The sequence below is a fragment of the Dermochelys coriacea genome, chromosome 3, assembly GCF_009764565.3.
Source record: "Dermochelys coriacea isolate rDerCor1 chromosome 3, rDerCor1.pri.v4, whole genome shotgun sequence".
NCBI lineage: Eukaryota > Metazoa > Chordata > Testudines > Dermochelyidae > Dermochelys > Dermochelys coriacea.
The window spans coordinates 160,382,531-160,408,444 of record NC_050070.1 but is presented as its reverse complement, the minus strand read 5'-3'; the positions used below and the strand labels follow the sequence as shown (position 1 = coordinate 160,408,444).

At 41.6% G+C, this 25,914-nt stretch overlaps 1 long non-coding RNA gene across 3 annotated transcripts; it reads right to left on the bottom strand.

Moving 5' to 3' along the window:
• Nucleotides 1-512: 512 nt before the first annotated feature.
• Nucleotides 513-20,786, bottom strand: LOC122459491. Of its 3 annotated transcripts, XR_006280217.1 has the most exons (5): nt 18,646-20,786; nt 17,838-18,075; nt 13,470-13,571; nt 10,239-12,726; nt 513-3,889 (listed from the first exon to the last, which is right to left on the bottom strand). It is a non-coding gene; the product is annotated as an uncharacterized LOC122459491 (long non-coding RNA). The 3 variants fall into 3 exon arrangements; XR_006280215.1 differs by having other exon boundaries at nt 17,838-20,786; XR_006280216.1 differs by having other exon boundaries at nt 10,239-12,550; nt 17,838-20,786.
• Nucleotides 20,787-25,914: the final 5,128 nt, after the last annotated feature.

Below are 25,914 nucleotides of genomic sequence, written 5' to 3'. Positions count from 1 at the left end.
CTGCACTGGTGCTGGCAGTGGCACTGCCTTCAGAGCTGGGTGGCCAGAGAGCAGAGGCTGCTGGCTGGGAGGTCACCTCTGAAGGCAGAGCCACTGCCAGCAGTGGCGAAGAAGTAAGGGTGGTATGGTATGGTACTGCTACCCTTACTTCTGTGCTGCTGCTGGCAGGGCACCACCTTAAGGGCTGGGCACCTGGCCAAAAGCTGCTGCTCTCCAGCCAGCCAGCTCTGAAGGCAGCACAGAAGTAAGGGTGGTAATACCATGACCTACCTAAAATAACCTTGCAACGCCCCTGCAACTCCCTTTTCGGTCAGGACCCCTAATTTGAGAAACGCTGGTCTCCCCTTTGAAATCTGTATAGTATAGGGTAAAAACAAAAGACCAGATTTCATGGGGGTAGACCAGTTTTCATGGTCCCTGATGTGTTTTTCATGGCCATCAGCGTGGTAGGGCCCTACTCATCGATGTTCAGTTATCAAAATAGCTGTCCAAGTGACTATTAGAATAGGGTTTTATTATAATCTTGTGGTGGTCCTTCCTGGGCATGAAGCAGTTACAAAACAGTTTTGATGGCCTTACATTTTTCATTGTTACAAAAACAAACCAAAAATATCCACAAAAATTTACTAGATAGTGCACTGGATGAACAAGATCAGAACAGGTTTCAGAGTAGCAGCCGTGTTAGTCTGTATTCGCAAAAAGAAAAGGAGTACTTGTGGCACCTTAGAGACTAATAAATTTATTTGAGCATAAGCTTTCGTGAGCTACAGCTCCAATGAAATGAGCTGTAGCTCACAAAAGCTTATGCTCAAATACATTTATTAGTCTCTAAGGTGCCACAAGTACTCCTTTTCTTTTTAAGATCAGAACAGTTATTCAGAGCAGAATTTTAGCTACATAGGGTTAGGCTCTCCTTCTCCCTTTCCTAACTTTCAAGGAAGATGAAAGCAAGAGTTTTTAGCAAATAATGTCATTTTACTCTAGGCCCACTTACAATACAATGGAACTGTCTCAAAGTCATGGCCCCCTCTGGATAATCATTCACTCAATAGCTATACATGGCAAACGACTAAACATCTATGGAAAAAATCCCAGTGAGACAACATCTGTGAAACATGATAAAAAGAAAGACATTGATGTACTATACTTCAGAGTCATCTTCCTCCTCCCCCATTTACAAAGCAGGAAGACCTGTCTTGATTCTGGTTATCGATCTGTGGTTCTGCTCTCAAGTTTGTCTCCTGCTTCTGATCTCCTGGTAACCTGACCCTGCCTGCTTCCTGACTCTTGATTCTCAGTTTGCTCTCTGGCCTGGCTTGTACTCTGACCTCCTAGTATCTAACCTAGCCTGACTCCTGCTTTGACCACTAGGTCAGACTACTGATGTCCCAGTTGTGACATATATACAGAGATGACTTTAGGTATATCCTTATATATGGGACATACACTTCCAGGATCCCCAGGTTACACACACATGCCTCAGAACACCATTTCCCCCAGTTCTCCAGCTATAAGTACAACTGTAGACTCAGACTGGACTAGTACCACTGTGCTGTGGGAGAGAGAAAATTATCTAATAACTTCTTTCTCTCAGAAAGTTGTACTTTGGCTTTTGATGCCTGCAAAGTCTAGACCGGGATTTAGGGATACTGTGTGGTGACATTAGGTGGAGTTAGTCTGGGAGCTAGAAAGAAAGGCCCTGTGGGTGGAGGTGCTCTAAGATAGTACAGAGACTCAACCACATGGAGGAACAGTTGCTAAAGAACTAAGAGGCAGAAAGGTTCATAGGCAATGGATGGCCACAAGATATTGTCTCTGGCATGCAGAAGTGAAGGGACATTTTTACAGGTATGGAGAAAAGCAGATGTGGCCTTGCATATAGTACATTATGTAGATCCACAGAAAATCTAGGGCTGGACCTGATTAGGGGTCTTTTTAGGTTCCATTGCAAATAATTTAAAAGAAACTCCAATCTGGCTTCATAACCCAGGGAAATGCCTATTTACTTAAAGCTGTTTAAGCCTGCAACACAAAGTGAAAGTGCCTCTTGTTTCCAGACACAGCCTGCATGTAGGACCAACTTATTGTTTCTGAGACCACAGAGCACAGTTCAATCAATTCATAGAATGTTCCATATTTTTAAGTAACTGGTCTTTAGCAGTTATGTAGAGTTTAGGCTGTCATGACATGACTGTGCAGAGATTTATTCAGACTAGAATTAGACTGCTGTACACTTTGGACCTGGGATTTCCATGACCTGCGGAAGGTAGGATCCTGCTTTAAGATGCAGCTTTATTTGGTTCTTTACCCAGAACACTCTCATGGCATTTGACAATCACTTCCCTGAACAGCATGAAGCAAGAATCCAGACCTGCGGTCTCCCCACATATCCGTATATGTCATACTTATGATGAAAGTCTGGCTGACCAAGCACACACAGACATAATCATTATTTAAATCCCCATGGAAGGATGCTCTGGGGCAGCCTGACCTAAAAACGCCCTCAGAGCCAAACACTCTTGCATGAAAACAAAAATGTTTCCGGCTTATGCTTAATGCCTACCCTCTTGTCAACAGGCTTTCTGGCTCAGAGTCTATTTACCTTTATAGGTTGACTATGGCTTCAAGACAAAGAATAGATCCTTAGTTGTTCATGTAGGCTAGAGGTTTCATAGCACCCTTCATACTCAAGGCATCTTAAAGTACTTTAAAAAGTCGGACAGACTGCTGCTGAATTTTAAGTAGCTGTTGTGGCCCATCATAGGGTTAAGGAACATTGCATTTTCCCTTTTGTATCTCTGCAATTTTGAGTGGCAGTTAGAACCAAGATACAAAAGTGATGAGCATCTTAGAAATACACAGAACAAACAGTACATTTGCATAACTAACATTTCAGCAATGACAGAGAGTATTTTCAAAAATAATTCTTGTGTAATGTTTAAATTTAAATAAAGACCCTTTATAGAGCACCAGGCTACACACAGAGCCAATCAAGCAGAAGACCCATGGTTTATATTTGAAAGTGAGTGTTGCTTTCACATTCAGAGTTAGTATTTCCTCTTCCTGTACACAACTGCCAGCAGGCTTTTGAAGTTTCTCAAGTTCTATAGATTTCCTTTGTCAGAAGAGCTGCATTCCTTTGTTTAAAAATATTTGTTTGCCTCTCACTGTTCCACTCCCACTCCTTAGCTGCTCTACCTAACTCAGGCTTTTTCAAAATTAAACAAAAACTTGATATTTCTGTTTGCCCACTTGTGTATCTCCACTCCCATTAGCCTTTGTGCTTTTACCCATCTTGTTGTTTTGTTTTTTCTTACTATTGGGGCACAAGTGGGATTGAGCAAAGTTACTTTACTGTGAACATGTCAGCCCCACCCCACACACTTTCCTTATTTATGACCAAAAATCCTGAAATTTACTGAACACCAACAACTTGCACTGACTTTCTTTTGCCAGGATGAGGGCCCCACCATTCTCCAAAGATTTCTTTGAGGGGTAGAATTGTGCTTTAAGGCACAATAAAGTTACTATTTGAGACTATAGCAGTTGATGCATCAGCCCCTCTTTTCAATTACAAAATGTACCACAAGTCAATATGATTGTTAGACTTTGTTGAGACGTGCCGGAGTGGAAGGGCAGATGCTACATCAGGAGTAATAATACATAGTGTTGGCCGGGAATGTGAGAGTGAAACACAAAGGCTATTGTCAGCACAGCAATCGTGTGTAGACCGAGCTAGATGTAAAGGAAATCATCAAGACAGCTTGTGGGGGATGGGGTAAGAAAAGGCTCATTAATGTAATGTTTGATCTTTGTCGCATATTTCTGTTCATAGGTATTCCTCTCACATTCTGGAGTCAGGTAGCTTGTTACAGCTTGGGAAGAGTTCCTAGCAAACAAGATTTGCTGAGTAAAACACAATGACATAAATGTAACAGCATTTCCCCCACTTAATGTAGCAGGATAAAAAGATCAGTCTCGCTCCTTATGGGAATGCTTAAGTACACTGACAGGCAGAACCAAAAAATGTAACTTACTGAAGCCAGAGACCAAACTCTAACTGCAGCATGTATACCCCAAGGCAGAACTCTTGCAGTCCAAAATTCTTAAGAACCTGACTTATGGAGTTTTAGATTTCTGGGTCTTAGAGAGTGACTTTCTTACTATATTTAAAGTCTTTTCCTTAATTCAGCCACTTTTCAGCTTTGCTTGTCCTTTTTGCTAATGATGCAAGACATAATTTTTTAAATAAAATTTTCAGCCCAGCTCCTCAGTCCTTCAGAAGCTGTGACATCTTTGCCATTTCTATGGGCACAAATTGTTGCAATAAACACAGGATTACAACTCCACTGCAGGATAGCCAAGTACATTTGTTACCTACTGAACCAGAAGAGGAGCAGAGCAGGGCTTTGGATCTATGTTCCACTCCTGATAGATCCCACCTCTTGAAATATTCAGATTGAATACGCTTTACTAGTATATAATCAGGGCTAAACCTGCATTGCAAAAATGATTGGCTGGCTTCTGAAAGTACAGCCAATCACAAGGAAGATGGAGCATTGCAGCGTGGCAGTGGGATCAGCACATTAAAATAGACAAATCTGCTTCTAATTTAAGATGTCTAGAGTGGTTGTGACTTGAAACCATTAGTCATTTTAGGCAGATAATATAGTATATTTGGGATCATAACTGTAAAAGTGGAAGGGATGGGAAATCTAAAATCTTAAGAGCTGGAGACTGAAGATATGTATCTGGTAAGATTATCTCCCTGTCAATAAAAGGAAAATTCTTTACTAGAGATGGGCCCAAGGAAAAACCCTGGCTCCATTTTTATGTCTTGAGCCTGCTTCTGTTCTTTACACCATAGTCTCATGTGTTAACCTGCTACAAGAACAGGTAGAAAGGGGAATTGGAAGCATTATTCAACCATCTCCAGCAGCAACACAGAGAAAACAGAAAGCAACCAGTAAAATAAATAGCTTTGTGATTTTAATTTAAAAAAATATTTTTTGTTCCAGTTTGGCCTGGAGTAAAGTTTTTTCATGTAAAGGCCAATCTCATAACTATAGAACCATTTCAGCTTAATCTAACGGGAGAGTTTCTTTTGTGTTTGTGATACTAAATAATTTCAATTAAAAATATGGATGGAAAAATGAACAAAGACATGGCAAGTTAATGAAGACTCACTTTTATGGGACTGGGGCAAAAAGCCATTAGACTTATGATAGGTCATTAAAACATCTGTATGGATCCACCTATTAGCTTTGTGACTTTAGACACAGAAATATTAATAGTGTAGGAGAAAAAGGCTTTAAGGCCTTGTCTGCACTAGGGATTTGCTCCAATTATATCCACCCATGTAGCTGCACCGGTATAATCCTAAAGCATACAGAGGCAAAGCTGCTATTTACACTACTGAAATGTACTCCTGTTTAAAACCAGGTGAAGCTCTACTAGTGCAAATTGTGGCTCTGTCTGTCTACGCTGGGCATTGACACAGATGCAGTTATGTTGGTGGCTGGTTATCAATGGATGTAACTGGGGCAAATCCTCATTATAGACAAGGCCTATGTTTTAGAAGCAAGAAAAATAGTATCTTCTACAATGGATAGTTTTACAGTGATTCCCTTGCAATTAAAAAAAAAGGGGAAAAAAAAAAAGACATACAAGTTATCATCATTTCTCCCCTTTCCTTCATTATAACCCCTGCCAAACCATACTTTTCATTTGTTCTTTTTCATCCTCCTCCCCTGAATCTCTCTGGAAGGTTGTGGTGAAGGGCACATGCACACATGGCTGACACATCTGCACAAGTGCATTTCGGTGCTCCACACTACTGGGCTAGTGGCTTGTAGTCTATAACAATTAAAATGCCTAGATGGTTTTCAGCTGCATGTGTTTACTCCCATTAGATTATGAATGTCAGATGAGAAATCAGAACTGGCAACTGAATCCAAGACTTCGTGTTCCCTAGGATCAGATTTTCAAATTAGTTTATTTCACTAGCTGAAGTGTTGTGTGCCCATCTTGCTTAGAAGACCTCAACTGATTTTTCATTAACTTGTTAATAATGTACCTAGGTGCTTTGGTGGGGCACAAGGGAAGGCAAAATCTGGGCTAGACACCTTTTTGCTGCCTTAGCCAACCCTTTCTCCCTTATATTTCCAAGGTTCTTTGAAGCTATAGGTTTAGATACACAAAACAGTGGTAATATTTTAAAATAGCAGCTGATTTGTCCAAATGTTTCTTTATATTCTAATTGTCGTCCTGCTGGGTGCCTAGACAGAAAAAATAGGCTTTTGCCCACCCGGTTGAGGAATTCTTATCTGGTGTTCACATACATAAATATAGATTTCCTGTAAGGTTAGTTCCCGAAATCCATTACAATTTAAACAGCAGCTTTGCTTAAACTCTGTCCCAGCTTTACTGGATATTCCATTCTTTTGTTTGAAAAGAGAGAGAGAGAGAGCTTTTCATTCCAGAATTTTCTGTGCCTCCCCATAGGGGCTACCTGGAATACACAGTCCATTTCAGCAGACTGTGCCTTTCAATGACTAATGTATTACAAATTTCGCATTAGACATCAGCCTGAGCTGCAAAATGTGGATGTGTTCAGATTCTGAACTCCCTGTGTGCATGCATATGCACATACACTCCCTGCCCCCACCCCTCAAGCTTGAGAGATTGGATCCAGTGTTTCAGTTTAGCTAGAGAAACAGGCCAGCCTCGAAATTCCAATCTGGATTTTGACGCTTTCCGAAAGTTGAAGACTCTTCATATCAAGGATTTTGGCTCACCCTTGTAGAAGGTCATTTTAGGACCATTCCTAGAGCCCAGAACAGAGAAAAGAGACTATACTGATAATAGGTATCTGCTTAGTGTGTTGATGCTTCATACAGGAAGGTCTAGCCCCACAAAGGGATTTTGGTATTGCAACTCTCTGTGTTGCAATGCCTAACTTTTAGGTGACTAGAAAATCACTGGAACAACAATTAGGCACATAGGCTCCATATAAAAAGAATCAGATCCACAAAACCCAGCATGCTATGTGGGGAGCCATCCAACCTAGCCAATGAAACATACCAAACAAGAGGGGTGTGTCCACACCCCTCCTCTCCCATGGAATTAGGCACCTCCCTGCAGTCTAGACATAGCCAGGAACCTCTCCTGGACGCAGGCAGCTTAGGTACCTAAGCCTTTTCTTGTGAGAATGAGTTAGATGCCTTCTGAATTCCACGCAAAATGGCCAGAGGGTTGGATGAACGAGGCCCTCCTTTATAACCTTTAGCCCAGCGGTTAGGGTATTCATCCAGGCTGTGGGAAACCCTGTTTTGATTCTCTACCCTGACCAAGGAGGAGAAGGAATTTAAAGAGGGGTTCCATGTGAGTGCCCTAACCACTGGACTCGAGTGATCCTCTTTCTGTCCCCAGACCAATTTAACTACTGTGAAATGGCTTCAGCAAGAAAGAGTCCTACATCAGACTATCCCATAGTCCAGTGGTTAGCTGACTCAGCTGAGAAACGGAGAGCTCCTCTTCAAAGCCCTTCTCCACAGACCAAGGGGGGAATCCAGGATCTCCCACATCCCCCTGGAGTACCCTAACCACTCGGCTAACAAAGTTGCTTTCTTTCCTCCAGCCATTTTGTGTGGCATTAGGCATGCTCAGAGCATGGCTACCAGACCAGGCCCCACAGGGAAGATGGAGAAATGGTTTCAGGTTTGCACTGGGGCTTAGGCATAGAGTTAAAGGCCAGGAGGGACAGCAGGTCATCTAGTCAGACCTCCTGTATACCACAAGATGTCATCATCACCACCTGACAACTGAAATTACACCAAAATATTACAGCCCTCAGGAGACTAGGTCAGTGGTTCTCAAACTGTGGGTTGTGACCCCCTTTGAATGGGATAGCCAGGGCTGACTTTGACTTGCTGGAGCCCAGGGTTGAAGCCAAAGCCCAAGGGCTTCAGCCATGGGAGGCAGGGCTCAGGTTACAGGCCCCCTGCTTGGGGCTGAAGCCCTCAAGCTTCAGCTTTGGCCCCCCCTGCCCAGAGTTAGGTGGGGCTTGGGCTTTGGTCCTTCCTCCTAGGGTGTGATGTAATTTTTGTTATCAGAAGAAGATTGCGGTGCAATGAAGTTTGAGAGCCCCTGAACTAGATAGATCCCACAAGCAGAGCATAGGAGGGACTGAGCTGCATCAGTGCCCGAGGAGAGGAGTGATGGAAGGTCCCTAAAAGTGAGGGGGCCACCAGCACTCAAACCCTGGCACGACCCCGTGCCCTGCCCCTTTCCCCGAAACCCTGCCCACACCGCCCCTTCTCCCCAAGCCCTCATACTTGTGCCACCCCGTCCCCCAAGATCCCACCCCACACTGCCTCTTCACCCCAAGACACTTCCCCCGCTCACTCTTTTCCACCCCTCCCCACATCACTTGCCTTTCAGCCAGTAAAAAGTAGAGGGGCCATGACCCTCTGGCTTCCCCTGTTCCAGTGCCCCTGCCCAAGGACCCTGCAAGGGCAGAGATATGATTAAATGAGATATACCCAGATAATTCTGGCAAGTGACCTGCACCCACACGCTGCAAAGGCAGGCAACCCCCCACCTAAGTTCCCTCTAAGCTGCCTGGCTGTGCAGCTGCTTATTAAGCCCCATGCAGGGACTCTGGGCTGCGGCAGGGAGAGGTTCCCCTCCCCATTGGCCCAAGTGTGGACCTGCCGCAGCTAGGAGAGAGGCGCCCCTCCCCGCCAGCCCCAGCACAGACCTGCCACGGTCGGGGAGAGGAGCCCCTCTCTCAGACTGTCCCAGCCCAGTCCCGACAGGGCTGCCACGGCCGGGGAGAGGCGCCTCTCCTCCAGCCCTGAGCTGCTGCAGCAAGAGAGTCATCTCGTCCCAGCAGAGCCCCAGGGCAGCCTGCACCCCAAACCCCTCATCCCTGGCCCCACCCGAGCCCCCCGCACCCCAACCTTCTGCTCCAGCCCTGAGCATCCTCCTGCACCCCAAACCCCTCATCCCAAGCCTCACCCCAAAGCCCACACCCCCATCCAGAGCCCTCATCCCCCCATACCCCAACCCTTTGCCCCAGCCCTGAGCCCCCTCCCACACTTGGAAACCCCACCCCCACCACATGAATTTTTTTCTGTGCTCCACTATGGAGGTCATAGGTTTCAGAGCAGCAGCCATGTTAGTCTGTATTCACAAAAAGAAAAGGAGTACTTGTGGCACCTTAGAGACTAACAAATTTATTTGAGCATAAGTTTTTGTGAGCTACAGCTCACTTCATCGGATGCATTCAGTGGAAAATACAGTGGGGAGATTTATACACATAGAGAACATGAAACAATGGGTGTTACCATACACACTGTAACAAGAGAGTGATCACTTAAGGTGAGCTATTACCAGCAGGAGAGCGCGGTGGGGAGGGGAACCTTTTGTAGTGATGATCAAGGTGGGCCATTTCCAGCAGTTGACAAGAACGTCTGAGGAACAGTGTGGGGTGGAGGGGGGGGGAATAAATATGGGGAAATAGTTTTACTTTGTGTAATGACCCATCCACTCCCAGTCTCTATTCAAGTCTAAGTTAAGTGTATCCAGTTTGCAAATTAATTCCAATTCAGCAGTCTCTCGTTGGAGTCTGTTTTTGAAGTTTTTTTTGTTGAAGAATAGCCATTCTTAGGTCTGTAATCGAGTGACCAGAGAGATTGAAGTGTTCTCCGACTGGTTTTTGAATGTTATAATTTTTGACGTCTGATTTGTGTCCATTTATTCTTTTATGTAGAAACTGTCCAGTTTGACCAATGTACATGGCAGAGGGGCAGCAATGGTCAGCTTTTACAGTGGTAATTTAGGTTGAGTGAGTTTAGGCACCTATAGGATTAGGTGGCAGCCAAGCAGGAGTTTTGTGGAGTGCAGTCGTGCCTAAAACTGGGATTTGGGAGACTTAAAATGGGGTTTAGGCATCTTAAGTCTCTCTATGGATCTGGCCTGAAGTTCTTTGTTTTCTTCAGTCAAATGGATATGCTGGAGCTAATTCAGCATGTCACTGTGCTTGCTTTCTTCATAACCAGTTCTTTCAATTACAGCAGTCTTTCCTGTATTGATTACAGCTATGTGAATCTACAAATATTCAATAATGGGCTAATTTTTAGTCTAACAGAGAAAAGTACAACATGATCCAAGTATAACACGGCTGGAAGTTGAAGCTAGACAATTCAGACTAGAAATAAGTTGTACATTTTTACCTGTAAGGGTAATTAACCAGAGTGGTCCCTTCTGGCCTTGTATACTGTGCCCCAAAGAAAACAGCTACTGCCACCAAGATTGTGCATATACTTAAGTTGGGCTCTTTGCCTTCTATTCTTCTGAAGTAAACCACCACAAAAGTCAGAGTGAAAGGGATTACGATGAATTATGTTGCTGTCTCTGAAAAAATACAAAGTAATGATACACTCAAAACGTCACTCACATGATGCTGCTGGTGGTTTGAGGAGTCCGAGTTTGACTTAAGCAGAGAATAAACAAGTATTGTTATGGCTTTGGCATTTGCCTCCTGATTTACTGCATTACAAATGAAACACTTTTTGATTTAGGATTTATAATGCCTTGTATACAGAAACTGCTCTATAAACCCTCCAGCTCTATCTTCTAATGAAAAAAGACAAGAAGTTAATAATAGAGAGTGCTATGTGGGCTAATCAATACACTTTTCTCCTACTCCACCACCCTTCAAGTTATTAAAAAAATTAGATAAATATGTGCGGGATTAGTATTAATTTCATGAACATCAGAGATGGCAAATGACAAGTCACACATAGTCTACTCCAGTCTACTCCCATTGCCAATGGGGAATTATTCCTGCCCACTATTCCAGGAGCACTTTGTCCAGTTTTAGATGACTGGACTTCTATCACATCCTATTGAGTTCACTCTTAAAGAAATAAGTCTTAGACTGTCCAGATCTCCCACACTAAAGCAGTGGGTATAGCCATTATACTTGTTAGGTTAAGGAGCAGACAATCATGAAACTATTATCTAAAACAAGACAGGGATAAAACATCATTCATCCTTTGCTGCTATGGTGTATCCCTTTTCTCCATTAGTCCACTGTCTTGTATCTGTTGAGATTGCAAGTTATTGAAGGAAGGCTTGGACCTGTCTTCCCAATCATTTTTAAGGGCCTAGCCAACTTGGGTGCTGTATAAATACATCTTGTACAGCTCTATATAGGGCCTAAAGCACAGCAGTTTCCACTATGCAAGTGAACACTGTTGACCTGAATTTAGAGTGCTAATTTATTACGGCTCACCAATGATCTGACCAGAAAATACCTAGGTTCTTGTCCCAGATTCAGGCTATAGAATTAGAGAACATAGGGAGTACAATATCTTGTACAGACCCTCGGCATGTGTGGGGACAAAACCAAATTTTCAAGATCTTTATTAAAATCAACAAGAGAGTAACCAAAGTTACAAACCACAGAGCCACAAAAAAATAATACAGCTCTATAGTCCCTGGTGGTAACATCCCTTTTACAAGAGGCTACTTAAACTAGAATACTCGCGCCCTTCCTTGGAGACCTGGTAGTGGGAGACAGAGGACCAGCCGCATCTCTGGCCGAATGAGTTTGATGCTCCAGGCTCTTCAATCCCAAACTGGTAGAGATCAGGTTCAAGTGTTGAGTAGCTAAGCTATAGAATCATAGAATATCAGGGTTGGAAGGAACCTCAGGAGGTCATCTATACTGCAGATGCTGAGCTGATAGCTTAACAGAAGATAACTATGAGAAGGAATGACCCCTCCTTATGGTGGTTTGTCCTCTTATAAGGTCCTGACACTGTTCTGAAAATTCATATCAATGCCTAACCTTCCACCCAGATAAATCTTTGGGTACACTTACTGAATAGGCTAGCATATTCATCCATATTATTATCAATTACCTCATCCTCAAAACCGTTAGCTTTGGCCTAGATCATTACTTCCATGTTCAGCGGTATACAGTACCTTGTGGTTACTGGTATTTTCCAGAATTTTGTTGAACACATTCAGTTTTCTCTTCAGTTCCCCAAAGTCAAAAGAGGTAATCGTTAAGCCATTAGTCTATGCCAAAGGTTACAAACACTTATGATAACTTTCTCTAGCTAATCATACAGGATACATGCCTGTATGTTCCTTGAGTTACAGCCAAGTATAATGAAGAAACGTGTACTGGAATTATTCAGTACAAAACATAATCCAAGAGAATAATAATCAAACCAATAAAGAAAACAGATTATATAATATAGAAAGCTAGCAGGCTAGCCCCATGGGCTACAACACCCTTTGCATCATGGAACAGCGCTGTGTAGCAGCTCTCCATACTGGACCATGAGTGTGTTTTGGGAGCAAAGAGGTGGGATCTCTACACACTTATGTTTGCTACTCCTCCTCGTGTCCTGTAGTAATAGCTACTGCCATCCTCTGCCATGGTTAGGATTCCATTTTTCAGCCCTTGCACAACCCATCCACTCAGACTGGGTGCAACTTGCTAGACGTTTGCTCAAACAGCATCAGTTACCTTAAAAACAAAAACAAAACAAAACAAAAAAAACGATTTTGAGACTGCAATCACCTAGCCATCCTCATCCTGTTCCCCCTTCCCAAATCTATTCAAAATAAATAATTAAAGTCAACATTCTTGACTTGCCACTTTGTACACGCATTTGTTGCCCATTTTGAGGTCTGTGCCTGCTGCTAAAGATATTTTACAGCAAAAAAAGTTAAGAGCATCCATGACAAGTACAGAATATTTACTGTAAAATAGCATTTTTGCACAAGCAGGACAATGTTATTACTATAGCTCCACAAACTGAATTTCAGGAATGGAACCATGAGAAAAAGATTTGTTTCTGTCTTTAAAAGTATTTAATTTCAGAGTATGGTGCTAAAAGATTTTATTATTTTTCTCATGATAACTCCAGTCCCATTTTGTCTTTAATTTAGACTATCATAAGATTTATTGTTTGTTGGTAGGCAGAGTTTGTAATTCACACAAAGACACTGAATAGCATAGAAAGGATTCATTTTGTGCTTGTGGGATTTGCTCCCAGTTTGGAATATTGCACAAGACTGAATAGATTGTTTCCCCCCTGCAAATCAGAGAAACTGTGCTAACAGGATCCACCCTTTCATCAGGAAATGGCCTCTCATTATAGTTGCAACACTATATCCTGAGCAAGTGGAAAAGGAAATTCTTCAACTGGAGAGAGTTCACAGAAATAACAATCTCATGGGCATTCAGGGAGCAGATTCTGTTGAGATTTGGGTGAAATACACAAATTAGAAGTTATACAGTGTGAAAAACAAGGATGTGCTTTTGATGAAAGAACATTCAAGACCTTAAGGGTCTAATAGGGTTAGTTATTATGCAACTGACACTAAGAGAACAGCAGTGATTAGTGTTTCTAAGAAACAGCCCTCAGACTGCTCTGACCTACATTGCTCTTATTGTAGATATACTGTATAGAAGCTAACTGATGTAGTGATCGGCTTTTATAGGCTGACAGAATTAATGTGGCATCATTAGCAGTTATGGTTGCCTGTGGAGAAATAATTATGCAAGTTATGAAATGGCAGTTATTGATCTGGCAGTGGCAAGACTGGGATATAGTCAGAGAAGAAAACAGACTACCATATTGATCCTGTCTCTCTCTATGGACAAGCGTGTGTGTATATTTTTTGGAAAATGGCACTATCTTAATCCAGAGGGAAAAGAAACACATAATTGGACCACTGTTCTAGCATCAGAAAGCTGAAAGTATAAACAGAGTAATATTTGTCAGGGCTTACTGAAATTCTGCCATATGAAGAGACTTGCCATATGGATCTGCAGTTGTTTTCTTAACCTTTTTCTGTTATTACCAATATACAACCTGACATGTCTGTGGCACACTCAGGGTTTTCTAGCTGTAGCAAATGAAAGCTTGATTGCCAGTGCACACTGATAACTGACTCAATGCTGTGGTTTTTATACTTTAGATCATTCATTTCCTGTTACAAGCTGCAGCCTGTTGATTTCTGTGCATTATTGCTAACGTGCCAGCAGTGCAACAGACATTTTTGTCAAACATGCAAATTGTTTCAGTTCATCCAATTTCTGTAAATCCCCCATTTGGCATAGAATAGCTGAAATAGCTACTAGAATAAGAGACTAAAAATAAAGTATCCTCTAATTTAGATATAAATTAAGCTTCTTTAGATCGTTAGTGTTTTTTTCCCTGGCAGATATCACTGTATTACTGAACATCAACAGAGTAAATATACTAAATCAAGAGTACTGGTGGTATTGAGTTTCATAACAAAGCCTCAGAAATGCTTACAACCAAATTATGCTCTCAATTAAATCAATGTCAGTGGAGTTAGTTTGGATTTACACTGGTGTAACAGAGCAAAATTGGGCTCTTACAGTACAGTATCATGTACATAGTGCCAAGAGGTGCATAGTAATTTTCAGACAGCTTGATGAAAAGTTCTTTGACCTAAACAGTTCACAATCCAAGTAGCTGTATCTATTGCATCCATTATATCAGAATCCAAGTTTCATGTTTGAATGGAAATAACTTCAGAAGCAATGTGGGCATACATAAGAAAACATTGCATTATACACTGATAACAGTGCTTTTTTACTTTACTTTTTTGTCATATTACAGCAAGGTCTATTCCAAGATGACCTTCTAATCACAGATCCTTACTCATTTATTACTGCTACAATTCAAATACAAAGATTGGCTCATAGTTATCTGAAAGACTCTGCTAGAAATCTGGTCGGGCACAAAGATATTTCACAGTGGCATTAGGTTAAGTGTGACTGGAATACACTGCTTGTGTACTGCAACATTTGCAACTAAAAAATAATACCAATATCTCCCAATTTTAAAACTTTATGCAATTTTTCAATAATTTCTCAAAACATAATGCAGTACACACTAATGCATTTTTTTCCTTGGAACAGATACACTTAGACAATAATCCAAGAGACAATTTGGTTCTGGAAAAAAGTTTAATATCAGACAATGGATTCTGCACAGCATAACAGCAGCAGCTTATAGGAACAAATGGAACACTTCAATAAGAAACACTGGGTTCAGGAGCTTATCACAGAAGTGAAATATGAGGAGATTTGTTGGATGAGCCTGTACATCTCTCTCTGGTACCTTTTGTAGAGTTTAGACACAGGATGTAAAAATTAATTTTAGACAGCTGAGTAGTGTCAAATAGGTGTATTTTTACTTAAAAATGGCTGGGATCATCTAAAGACAGATTTTACAGGCAGTTCCATAATCTATAATAATCTCTTCTTGTATTTGAAAGAAAAAGAGAAATGAAACAAATTACTATTTAAAGCTCCATGGGAAGCCCAGGATCAGCACAGCTGAACTGAGAGCTCATTTTCATATGAAATAATAAATAAATATACACAATTCTTCCCAAAGTTTGGACTGTACTTGATTTTTCTAGTGATAATATAGGTATCATAATGCCTGACATAGGCCGTATTTTCTGTCCTGCAGCTCTGCAACAATGGCCCTACAAACAATGAAGTAAATTGCACTAAGGGAATAACATTGGGGAAATGCTTACAAGTAAACTGTAAATCATAGAATCATAAAATCGTAGGACTGAAAGGGACCTCAAGACAGGGGAGAAAGTAAGTCGAGTGACTTACCGGTACTTTGGGGCCAGCTCTGGCCCCCGGAAGGGGCAGGGCCTAGGGCAGAAGGGGCGGGGTTGAGGGGGTCAGAGCCAGCCCCAGCCCACCCTGTAAGGTAAGTGCCCCCCCACCAGGGTAGCAGCAGCAGCCCGGGACTCCGGGGGCTATTTAAAGGGCCCGGGGCTCCCCTCTTCTACCACCCCGGCCTTTAAGTAGCCCCTGGAGCCCCCACTACCCCAGGGCTCCAGGGGCTATTTAAAGGGCCTGGGCAGTAGAAGCTGGGGAGCCCCAGGCCCTTTAAATAGCTGCCGGAGCCCTGCAGCCGCTACCCCAGGGCTCCAGTAGCAGGCCTCTGGAGGCAATTTAAAGGACCTGGGGCTCCAGCCACTACTGGGAGCCCCAGGCCCTTTAAATTGCCCCCTGGGGAAGCTGGGCTGCCCCAGTACGGTGCACTGGCTCTTGCCGATATGCCATACTAGGGTATACCGGCTTACTTTAACCTCTGCCTCAAGAGGACAACTAGTCCAGTCCCCTGCACTCGTGGCAGGACTAAGTATTTTCTAGACCGTCCCTGATAGGTATTTGTTTAACTTGCTCTTAAAAACCTCCAGTGATGCAGATTCCAGTGCTTAAACACTCTTATGACGTTTATGCGGCATAAACTCTTATGCGGCATAAAAACCTCCTTATGCCGTTTATTCCAGTGCTTAAACACTCTAACAGTTATGAAGTTTTCCCTAATGTCCAACCTAAACCACTTTGCTGCAATTTAAGCCCACTGCTTCTTCTCCTATTCTCAGAAATTAAGAACAATTTTTCTCCCTCCTCCTTGTAGCAACCTTTTATATACTTGAAAACTGTTGTCTCCCCTCAGTCTTTTCTTCTCCAGACTAAATAAACCCAATTTTTTCAATCTTCCCTCATAGGTCATGTTTTCTAGACCTGTAATCATTTTGCTGCTCTTCTCAGGTGCCTTTCATCCACACTGAACTTTCAAGAAAAGGAGTCTATATTATTAACCTCCCTACAACATTGAGACCAACATCTGCAGAGGAGGTGTAAGAACTCCTTAACATTAATTTGGAGGAAGCAAATCCTAAAAAGAATGACAGGTTTCAGAGTAGCAGCCGTGTTAGTCTGTATTTGCAAAAAGAAAAGGAGTACTTGTGGCACCTTAGAGACTCACTCTGCTGCATCATTACTTACAGCAAGGATGGAAAAAAAATTATGATGCATTTCTGGTTCCTAGGTCTGATGTTCTGAATGGTTCAACAGAAAATTTCTTTAGCATTTGGGATTCTCTGGCCTTTTGACCTATAAATGAAAATTTAGCATAAATTCTGCAGTTGTAAACCTTGCCACCAGGGGCCACTAACAGTAAATGTGCAGTAATTAAAATATTACAAACAAGAAAGGAGCGAGATAACAAAAAGTCATTTTGTGCATCAGGATAGTAGAATGATCTGCCTGGATTTTATTATTTATTCTGTTATGGTAGCACCTAGAGGCCCTGATCAGAACCAGGGTCCTGCTGTGCTAGATGCCATATAGAGGTATGGTTCTTGCTCTGAAGTACTTATTACCTTTGGTTTTCAAACAAATCATTGATAATTGGAACTTAATCTGTATCTCTGATTTTAGTATCTCATGCACTCTTGTGTTAAGCACAGCAATAGGCACACAACATGACAAAGGGAGGCTTTCACTCATTCCAAGCATCAAAACCACATGTGACCGATGTTAATCATGTCGGAAGGCACTAAACTACTATGGTGATGGGGGAAGTATAAGAATCTGAATAGAATGGAGTATCAGATCTTCACATTCTGCTTTAAACTCCATGTATAGTTCAGAGATCTAATGGTTCTGTGGGTGGCTGGATGCACACCTGGATCTCTATTCTCTTCCTGCTGAAAGCCAATGGGATTAACTGAGGCCTCTGACATCTCTCTCTTATCTTTTAGCTTGCCTGTCACTAGAGAGTGCACATAAAAACTTGGTATGCTAGTCATATCATTTCCAAAGTAACAGGTTCCTACTTTGGTATACAGCAGGAAATCCCAAACATTACCTAATCACAGGCTGCATTGTCAATTTGCCTGGATGTCAAGGGCCACACTTAATTTGCACACCAATTGAAGCAGTCCGTAGTCACCTTCCTCTTCCATACAGAAGTATGGCTCATGCCGGCTACAAGTCCCAGCAGATATTGATTCATTTTGATGTGAGCAGCCCACATAAGTGCTATATTCAGAAGCCACAGGTCTCAGCAAACACAAGGATGGCCACATGGTTGATTGTGGCATCTGTGGGATGCTCTTTGGCCATGTCCCACGTAGACACTTCTGCTTGTTCTCTATAATCCAAAAGAGTCCCTAGGAGTTTCCTTCTGCCTAAATAGCAAAAAAGAAGAAGAAGAAGAAGAAGATAGTGTATCCAATAAACTAGCCAGACAATACTTTTTTTTCTTGGAGATGTTGGGAGGAAGGTAGAAGAGACACAGCATTTCTTTTCCTACAGTGGCTAGAAAAACAGTGTAATCAAATAAAAGGACCCACCCAGCTGCATAAGCACGTCTAACGATTGCCAGTAACAGCTGCCTGAGGAGTCTGATAAGGCACCAGAAGCTTAACATCTGGGATCTACAACTTATCCAAGGAGTGGCTCACTACCCTGGCAAGAAATGTGACAACACTGGCCTGCTACAGCTGGCTGAGAATATTTTATATTCAATTTTGTTGTTAAAAAGGACCCATTAACAGAGATGGAGGAAGGATAAACTCAAGGTAGCATAGTATAAAAAAAAGCAAATGGCATGGAGTGGGATATTTAAACCACAGAGCATTAGCTAATATAGCAGAAGTTCTGAAGACAGTGGGTGAACACAGAGAAGCAAGAAAACACACATAATAGCGTAGTTTGGAATTACCTCCAGGAAACATGAGAACAAGAAAAAACATAACTCTTAAATTCAGACAACTACTCAGCTCCATTTCAACTCAAGCCAGACAGGTCAGCTCTGTTCTAAAGGACTGGGAGGACATCAAGATGATGTAGGAAACAAGAAAACCACTCTCTCCTCAAGCACCTGGTACAGCAGACTAGATGTGGAAAAATATCACCTAGGCTCTGGGGTTTCTAACCACTGAGTCATTGGGCTCATGCGATTGATAGCGTGGGGGGTGTCATACAAACCCCTCTGCAAATTTACAGACTGGACATGTGGGCTTTCTTCATGGCCACTGATGTCCCCATTTTCTTAAACCATCCCAGAGATGTCTATAGAACTATCTGGAGGCTATTAGGGTAATTGCAACCAGTACTAGATAATTGCAGAGATGATCACAAAGCAATCTTTAAAGCAAAGGTGCAGAAACACTCCTCTTCCCCCCACAGATATGGTAATCTCCATGATAACTGCATCTTTGCCCAAAATGTCTATATCTCAAGGCAACGCCACCAGATGAGAAGGCAAGAAAGCCATATTGTCTGCTTCCCTTCTGGCATAGCAGTCCTATTGAAGTGTTAATGGTGCAAAGCTTAGGTATATGTTGAGTGAATCTTTATTTGCATTTCTCTTTTTATTTTCTTCCGCTTGCCCCGCTTCCCCTGGATGAGAACCCAGCCCTCTAAGGTGTTAGTGGAGGACTGGCCAGCAGGGTCGAGGTCAGGGGTAAGGGTGATGGTATCGAGGGTCGGGATACAATGGGGGGGCAGTAAGAAGGGGGCAAGGGCAGGCACTAACTGGGCAGAAATGTGGTACCTTTAAGGCTAACCTGCCAGCTTCAGAGAACCTAGGCTCTACATTTTGCTCTCTTAGGGACTGACAAATAAAAGTTAAGAGTATAAATAAGCTCAGTGCACTATGGACCCACAATACAAGCTTAAAACACTCAGTTCAGTGTCCATTCTTGCATCTCTGAATATTTGTACTTCCGTGTGCCAGGTGTCTGCTTTGAAACTGATGGGACACATTCACTGTTCACAGGATTATTTAACATTTATATTGTGGTAGCAATCTGAGACTGCAAACAAGTTGTGGTCTCATTGTGTTAGACATTGTACATAAATATAGTAAATGACAAGAATGGAACAAGTCGCAAAGTTCAGGAGGTATCTGGATCCATGGTTTTGGTTTGTACTCATCTGTATGTATTATGTCACAGAACTGAGTCATGTGATTTCCTGAAGGCTAATACTGTGTTACTGAAACCCTGGGAAATTCATAGAATCAGAGGGTTAGAAGGAACCAGAAGGGTCATCTAGTCTAATCCCCTGCCAAGATGCAGGAATTGTTGTGTCTAAACCATCCCAGACAGATAAAGTTCACCTGTATCTTCTCATCTTAGTGACTGGGCTTGAACTCAGCAGCTCAGAGCAACCCTCAAGGCTGAAATAAGAAAATACATGCAAAGAGGAAGATTAATTTAAATTAGGGTTGTCAATTCCAAAAACTCCAAAAAATTAACTGTGATTTAAAAAATTAATTGCGATTAATTGCAGTTTTAATCACACTGTTATGTTTAATCACACTGTTAAACAATAGAATACAATTGAAATTTATTAAATATTTTGGATATTTAAATTCTTTTTTTTTTTACTTTTTCAAATAAATTGATTTATATTACAACATGTGATAAATGAAGGGAGGGGGGTGTAGCTCCCTTGTGTGGACACCCAGCTAGCCAGTTAGCTATAGAATCCCTCTTGGTAGTTGTTCTCTACTTGCTTAACCTGTACAGGGTTAACAAGTCCACAGGTAAAAGGAAAGAAGTGGGCACTTGACCAAAAGGAGGGCTAGAACTTTTTAAAATTGGGAAAAAACTTTCCCTTTCTCTGTTGTTGTTGTTCTCCAGAGAGAGAGAGGAGAGAGCAGAGACAGGGCTAAGACTATGCTGTAAAAGCTTTTTGTCGTCAGGTATGAAAATCAGATCATACCTAAACCTCCTCATTTAAAACCCCAGTTATGTAAGTAGATCAGAAAATGTCTAGAAAGGTACGATTAGGTTTATCTTTGTTTATTTCTTATTGGCTTGTGGACTCCTCTGTGCTAATCCAAAATGCTTTTGTTTTGCTTGTAACCTTTAAGCTGGACCTCATGGTTATTCCTGATGTTTAATTTTTATAAGTGGGTTTTTTAAATCTAGCAAAAGCCTAAGTTCCAGATGTATTTCTTTTTTTGTTTTTAAATAAAATTTACCTTTTTAAGAACAGGATTGGATTTTTGGTGTCCTAAGAGGTTTGTGCATATGTTGTTTAATTAGCTGGTGACAATAGCTGATTTTCTTTGTTTTCTTTATCAGCTCTTCCCTGGAAGGGAGGTGAAAGGGCTTGAGGGTACCCCACAGAGGAATTCCCAAGTGCACCTTCCTGGGTTCAAAGGGGTTTTTTGCATTTGCATGGTGGCAGCATCTACCCTTCCAAGGTCAGAGAGAAGCTGTAACCTTGGGAGTTTAATACCAGCCTGGAGTGGCCAGTATTAATTTTTTTTTTTAAAAAAGGAGTACTTGTGGCACCTTAGAGACTAACTCCCACTTCCTGCACTCAAAGTGCCAGACTGGGGAATCAGCCTTGACACAACACAATACAAAGTATACAGTGCTCACTTTATATTATTTTTATTACAAATATTTGCACTGTAAAATGATAAAAGAAATAGTATTTTTCAATTCACCTCATACAAGAACCGTAGTGCAATCTCTTTGTCGTGAAAGTGCAATTTACAAATGTAGATTTTTTTTGTTACATAACTGCACTCAAAAACAAACCAATGTAAAACTTTAGAGTCTACAAGTCCACTCAGTCCTACTTCTTGTGCAGCCAATCACTCAAACAAGTTTGTGCCTACTGCCTAGCACTGTTGTAGCTGGCGTTGCAAAATATTTATGTGCAAGATGTGCTAAAGATTCATATGTCCCTTCATGCTTCAACAACCATTCCAGGGGACATGCGTCCATGCTGATAATGGGCACTGCTCGATTACAATCCAAAGCAGTGCAGACCAATGCATTTTCATTTTCATCATCCGAGTCAAATGTCACCAGCAGAAGGTTGATTTTCTTTTTTGGTGGTTTGGGTTCTGTAGTTTCCGCATCAGAGTGTTGCTCTTTTAAGACTTCTGAAAGCATGCTCCACACCGTCCCTCTCAGATTTTGGAAGGCTCTTCAGATTCTTAAATCATGGGTTGACTGCTGTAGCTATCTTTAGAAATCTCACATTGGTACTCTCTTTGCGTTTTATCAAATCTGCAGTGAAAATGTTCTTAAAATGAACAACATGCTGGGTCATCATCTGAGACTGCTATAACATGAAATATATGGCAGAATCTGGGTAAAACACAGAGCAGGAGATATACAATTCTCCCCCAAAGAGTTCAGTCACAAATTTAATTAACACATTTTTTAACAAGTATCATCAGCATGGAAACGTCCTCTGGAATGGTGGCCAAAGCATGAAGGGGCATATGAATGTTTAGCGTATCTGGCACATAAATACTTTGCAATGCCGGCTACAAAAGTGCCATGCGAATGTCTGTTCTCACTTTCAGGTGACACTGAAAATGAGAAGCAGGCAGCATTATCTCCCGTAAATGTAAACAGACTTGTTTCTCTTAGCGATTGGCTGCACAAGAAATAGGACTGAGTGGACTTGTAAAGTTCTATGTTTTATTTTTGAATGCAGTTATTTTTTGTGCATAACTCTACATTTGTAAGTTCAACTTTCATGATAAAGAGATTGCACCACAGTACTTGTATTAGGTGAATTGAAAAATACTATTTCTTTTGTTTTTACAAAGTGCAAATATCTATAATAAAAAATAAATATAAAGTAAGCACTATACACTTTGTATTCTGTATTGTAATTGAAATCAATATATTTGAAAATGTGGAAAACATCCACAAATATTTATATAAACAAACAGTATTCTATTATTAACAACGCAATTATTCGTGATTAATTTTTTTAATCGCTTGACAGTCCTAATTTAAATCTCTGAAGTTTGTGCCAGTTTGGGCCCTTAATATTCCTCATGGGCTTGGAGGCAGCTGGATCTATAGATGTTCCCCCATTCATGGAGAGATAGTTACCCTCTCTGACTGTACTCGGGAGATGATGAAACTAGCTCCTCTTCTTCTACTATAAAAGGAGACTGAGCAGGGGTGTGTTCATGCAGACCTATGGAGAGCCCATTTGCGCAGCCCCAAGGCATTGGTAATGGAAAGGCTCCCAACTATACAAGGCAGTTTTAAAAATGTCTATCAGCACAGCTATTTATTCATGTGGTTAGTTGTCAGCATCAATGTGCATTGTTTTGCCTGCATCCCACACAGAACCCCTTTGGCCCCACTTCTGCTCACAGCCCTCATGCCTCTGACTGTCATATTCTTGCATTAAAGGAATGCAAATGAAAGTTGCCTTTGATGGGGATTTTCTTTATTTCTAGTGAGAGGTTGGTGAGATTTGCCCCTCAAGCAACCTTAACTCCGAGTAAATGCAGTGTTGCATTTTGGCTATAAACTAGCTGTGTCTGTTTGCAGCACATCGATTTATTACCTCACATCAGGAAAGAACATAATGCAAATTTGTTAGTCTCTAAGGTGCCACAAGTACTCCTTTTCTTAATGCAAACCACAGTAACCAAGATTTCTCTTTTCTTTTCACTTTCCAATTTTAGCAGGTTGCCTTGTCTCTCAGATCAGATAATTGAAATACAGTGGCCTCAGCAGCTCGCCAGGTTTTTCACTAGCAAGTGGGATGCGTTTTCTGCCCTGGTTGCCCCATTCCCCCCGTATTTTTCCGAGAGTTCTTTTTGTAAATTGTAATGAACAGGATTTCTCTGCAAAGGGAGCAAAAGTCTGTAGGTTCCCCCTCCCATATACTTTGCCTCCCTCCGCCCAGGTGCTGTTTAGTGTGGTTGTATTGTAACTACCTCCGGTCTAGAGCATTGTCTATGGGCTGTGACCAAAGGCTCCTCACCTATTTCTCTCTCATCCCTTCAATTTTTGCATTTGTGAAAATTTCACCTGAAGATAAGCAGGGTTGAGAGCAATGATCCCTCTAATTTTTAACAGGCCCTGTGCGCAAAAAATTTCTTCTGTGCCACTGCCGAAGTGCAAAAAAAAAAAGCCTGAGTGCCACCGAAGCCAGAGTGCACACGGTATTTTGCTGTGTGCGTGGGGTTTAATATCTGTGCGCGCACCCACACACTCATGCACAGCTTAGAGGGAACAGTGGTTGAGAGTATCACAGAAATAGAGTCATTGCAGAGAAATTATTTGCTCTATAGGATTTGCTCTATAAAGTCGCTGGAAAAAATGAATGTAATTAAGTAAAATTAAGTAAACCAGTGACTCCCACAAGCTGCACAGTTCATAAAAGAAAATGAAAGCAACAGATGCAGAGTCCTCCACATTCATAATTTGCAATTGGTGGGCCTTTCATGGTTAGCATTTGAAGTGTTCCTCCTGTGATAGAACCTACTCTTCTGCGAACAGTGAACCTAGCTTTAAGGACCCACGCAGGATAACTTGATCCAGTAGACAGAGGGTAGGGCTGGCTTCTAGTCCCGGCTCCTACGTAGTCTTGTGATTTCTGTGCTTCAGGTACCTCTCTTTAAACATGGGGACTATAATTCACTTTTGGGAAGGTCTTGAGGTCTATGGATGAAAAGTACATTCAGTACAAAGTATTTTTATTATTAGTTTAAATAAAAAATGCATACCGATTGGAGGACATCCAGACTTTTAGTTCTTGTGCTCTGACACATGCACTTTTTGACAGAAGCCATTACAAATTATGAATAAAGGACTTACAAGTTTTGGGTCCCACCACACACTTGCTGTCCTCAGTCAAGCAGGAATTCCATTGACCTGAATGGGAGTTTTGGCTGAGTGAGAACTGAAAGATCACCTCCTGTGTAAGATAATCACTTTAGTGCTGTGTACAACAACCTGCATCCTATTATGTAGTCTAGTTTTTAAACTTGTATGGAATTTAAGCTAAGAGCTATGGACAAAAATTTCTTCAAGATGTTATTGAGTAATTGGTATTCAATTTGGTAATGCAGACTATGTTATTGAATCCAGCTGGTGTAGTTCTAAATCATCAGATATTAATGCACAATCAGACATACATCATAATGCAGTAGGTTGTGAACTATGACAAGTTTGGGGGGCTTTTCATTGTACGAATAGTGGCATGCATTGGCAGATTAGCCACTGGGCCAACGGGGTCCATGCCCAAGGGCCCTGGCTAATTGGGGGGCCCTAGAAAAAAGTTATTTAAAAGTTGCAGTAAAATTGAAGATGCATTAAAATATTTTTTTTAAATGTTTAACTTAAGTTTAACTTAATTTCAATAATTTGAGCTACATGTGGTGAACTATGGCACTTCACAATGAACAACTGTAATAAAATATGAATTGAAGACAAATGTGTAAAGTTTTTATTATTTAAATAGCATGTATATAAGATTTTATTTCTATTACAAATTAAGGAAATTCAAATAAAAAAATTATTTAATTTTAGTTAAGGTAGCTTTCTCAATAAATTAACCATAAAAATAGACAATACAAAATTAAGGATTAAAAAGTTGCAAAGCTAAAAGCACTCAAGTTAGAAAATACTAGAATTAACATTGCCCATGCAACCTTAATTGGCTCCTGTGAAGGGGTTGACTCACCACTAGCACCTTCTTGTGGCCAGATATGGTATAGCAGCACCCCCACCCAGATACCTCCTGCTAATGGTCACTCCGTGACTGTAGAGGTCTGCCTCTTCCTGTGATATTGCCCTCCAGTCAGGTCACTTTAAAGTCTCTCCCCTTCTGCGAAAGTCAACAAACAAAACCAGGGGGAATTAACACAAATAAACAGGTTCACAAATAATAGAGGGGATAGGTGCCCCCTCTTTCCTCAGGGAGGGCCTTCAGGAGGTGTGTGCTGAACATCTACCATCAACTGAGCTGGGGCTCTCCCTTTTAAGCTCTTTTCACCAATCCTGACATGTTGCATAGATGTGACAGGGTGGAGCCAATTGAGCCCACATTGTTCAGTGTGGGATTTGTTGTACCCCACCAAAGCCCCCCTTGTATGTATGCATTATAAGTATGAACCTGAGTTTTTATTTTTTACAGAGGATCCCTGGTTCTTTCTGTGTATAGGAAAGATCTGCTCTGGGGATGAATTGGAGTTGTGTTGTCAGCAGGGCTCCTGCCACATTTGTTGCAGAACT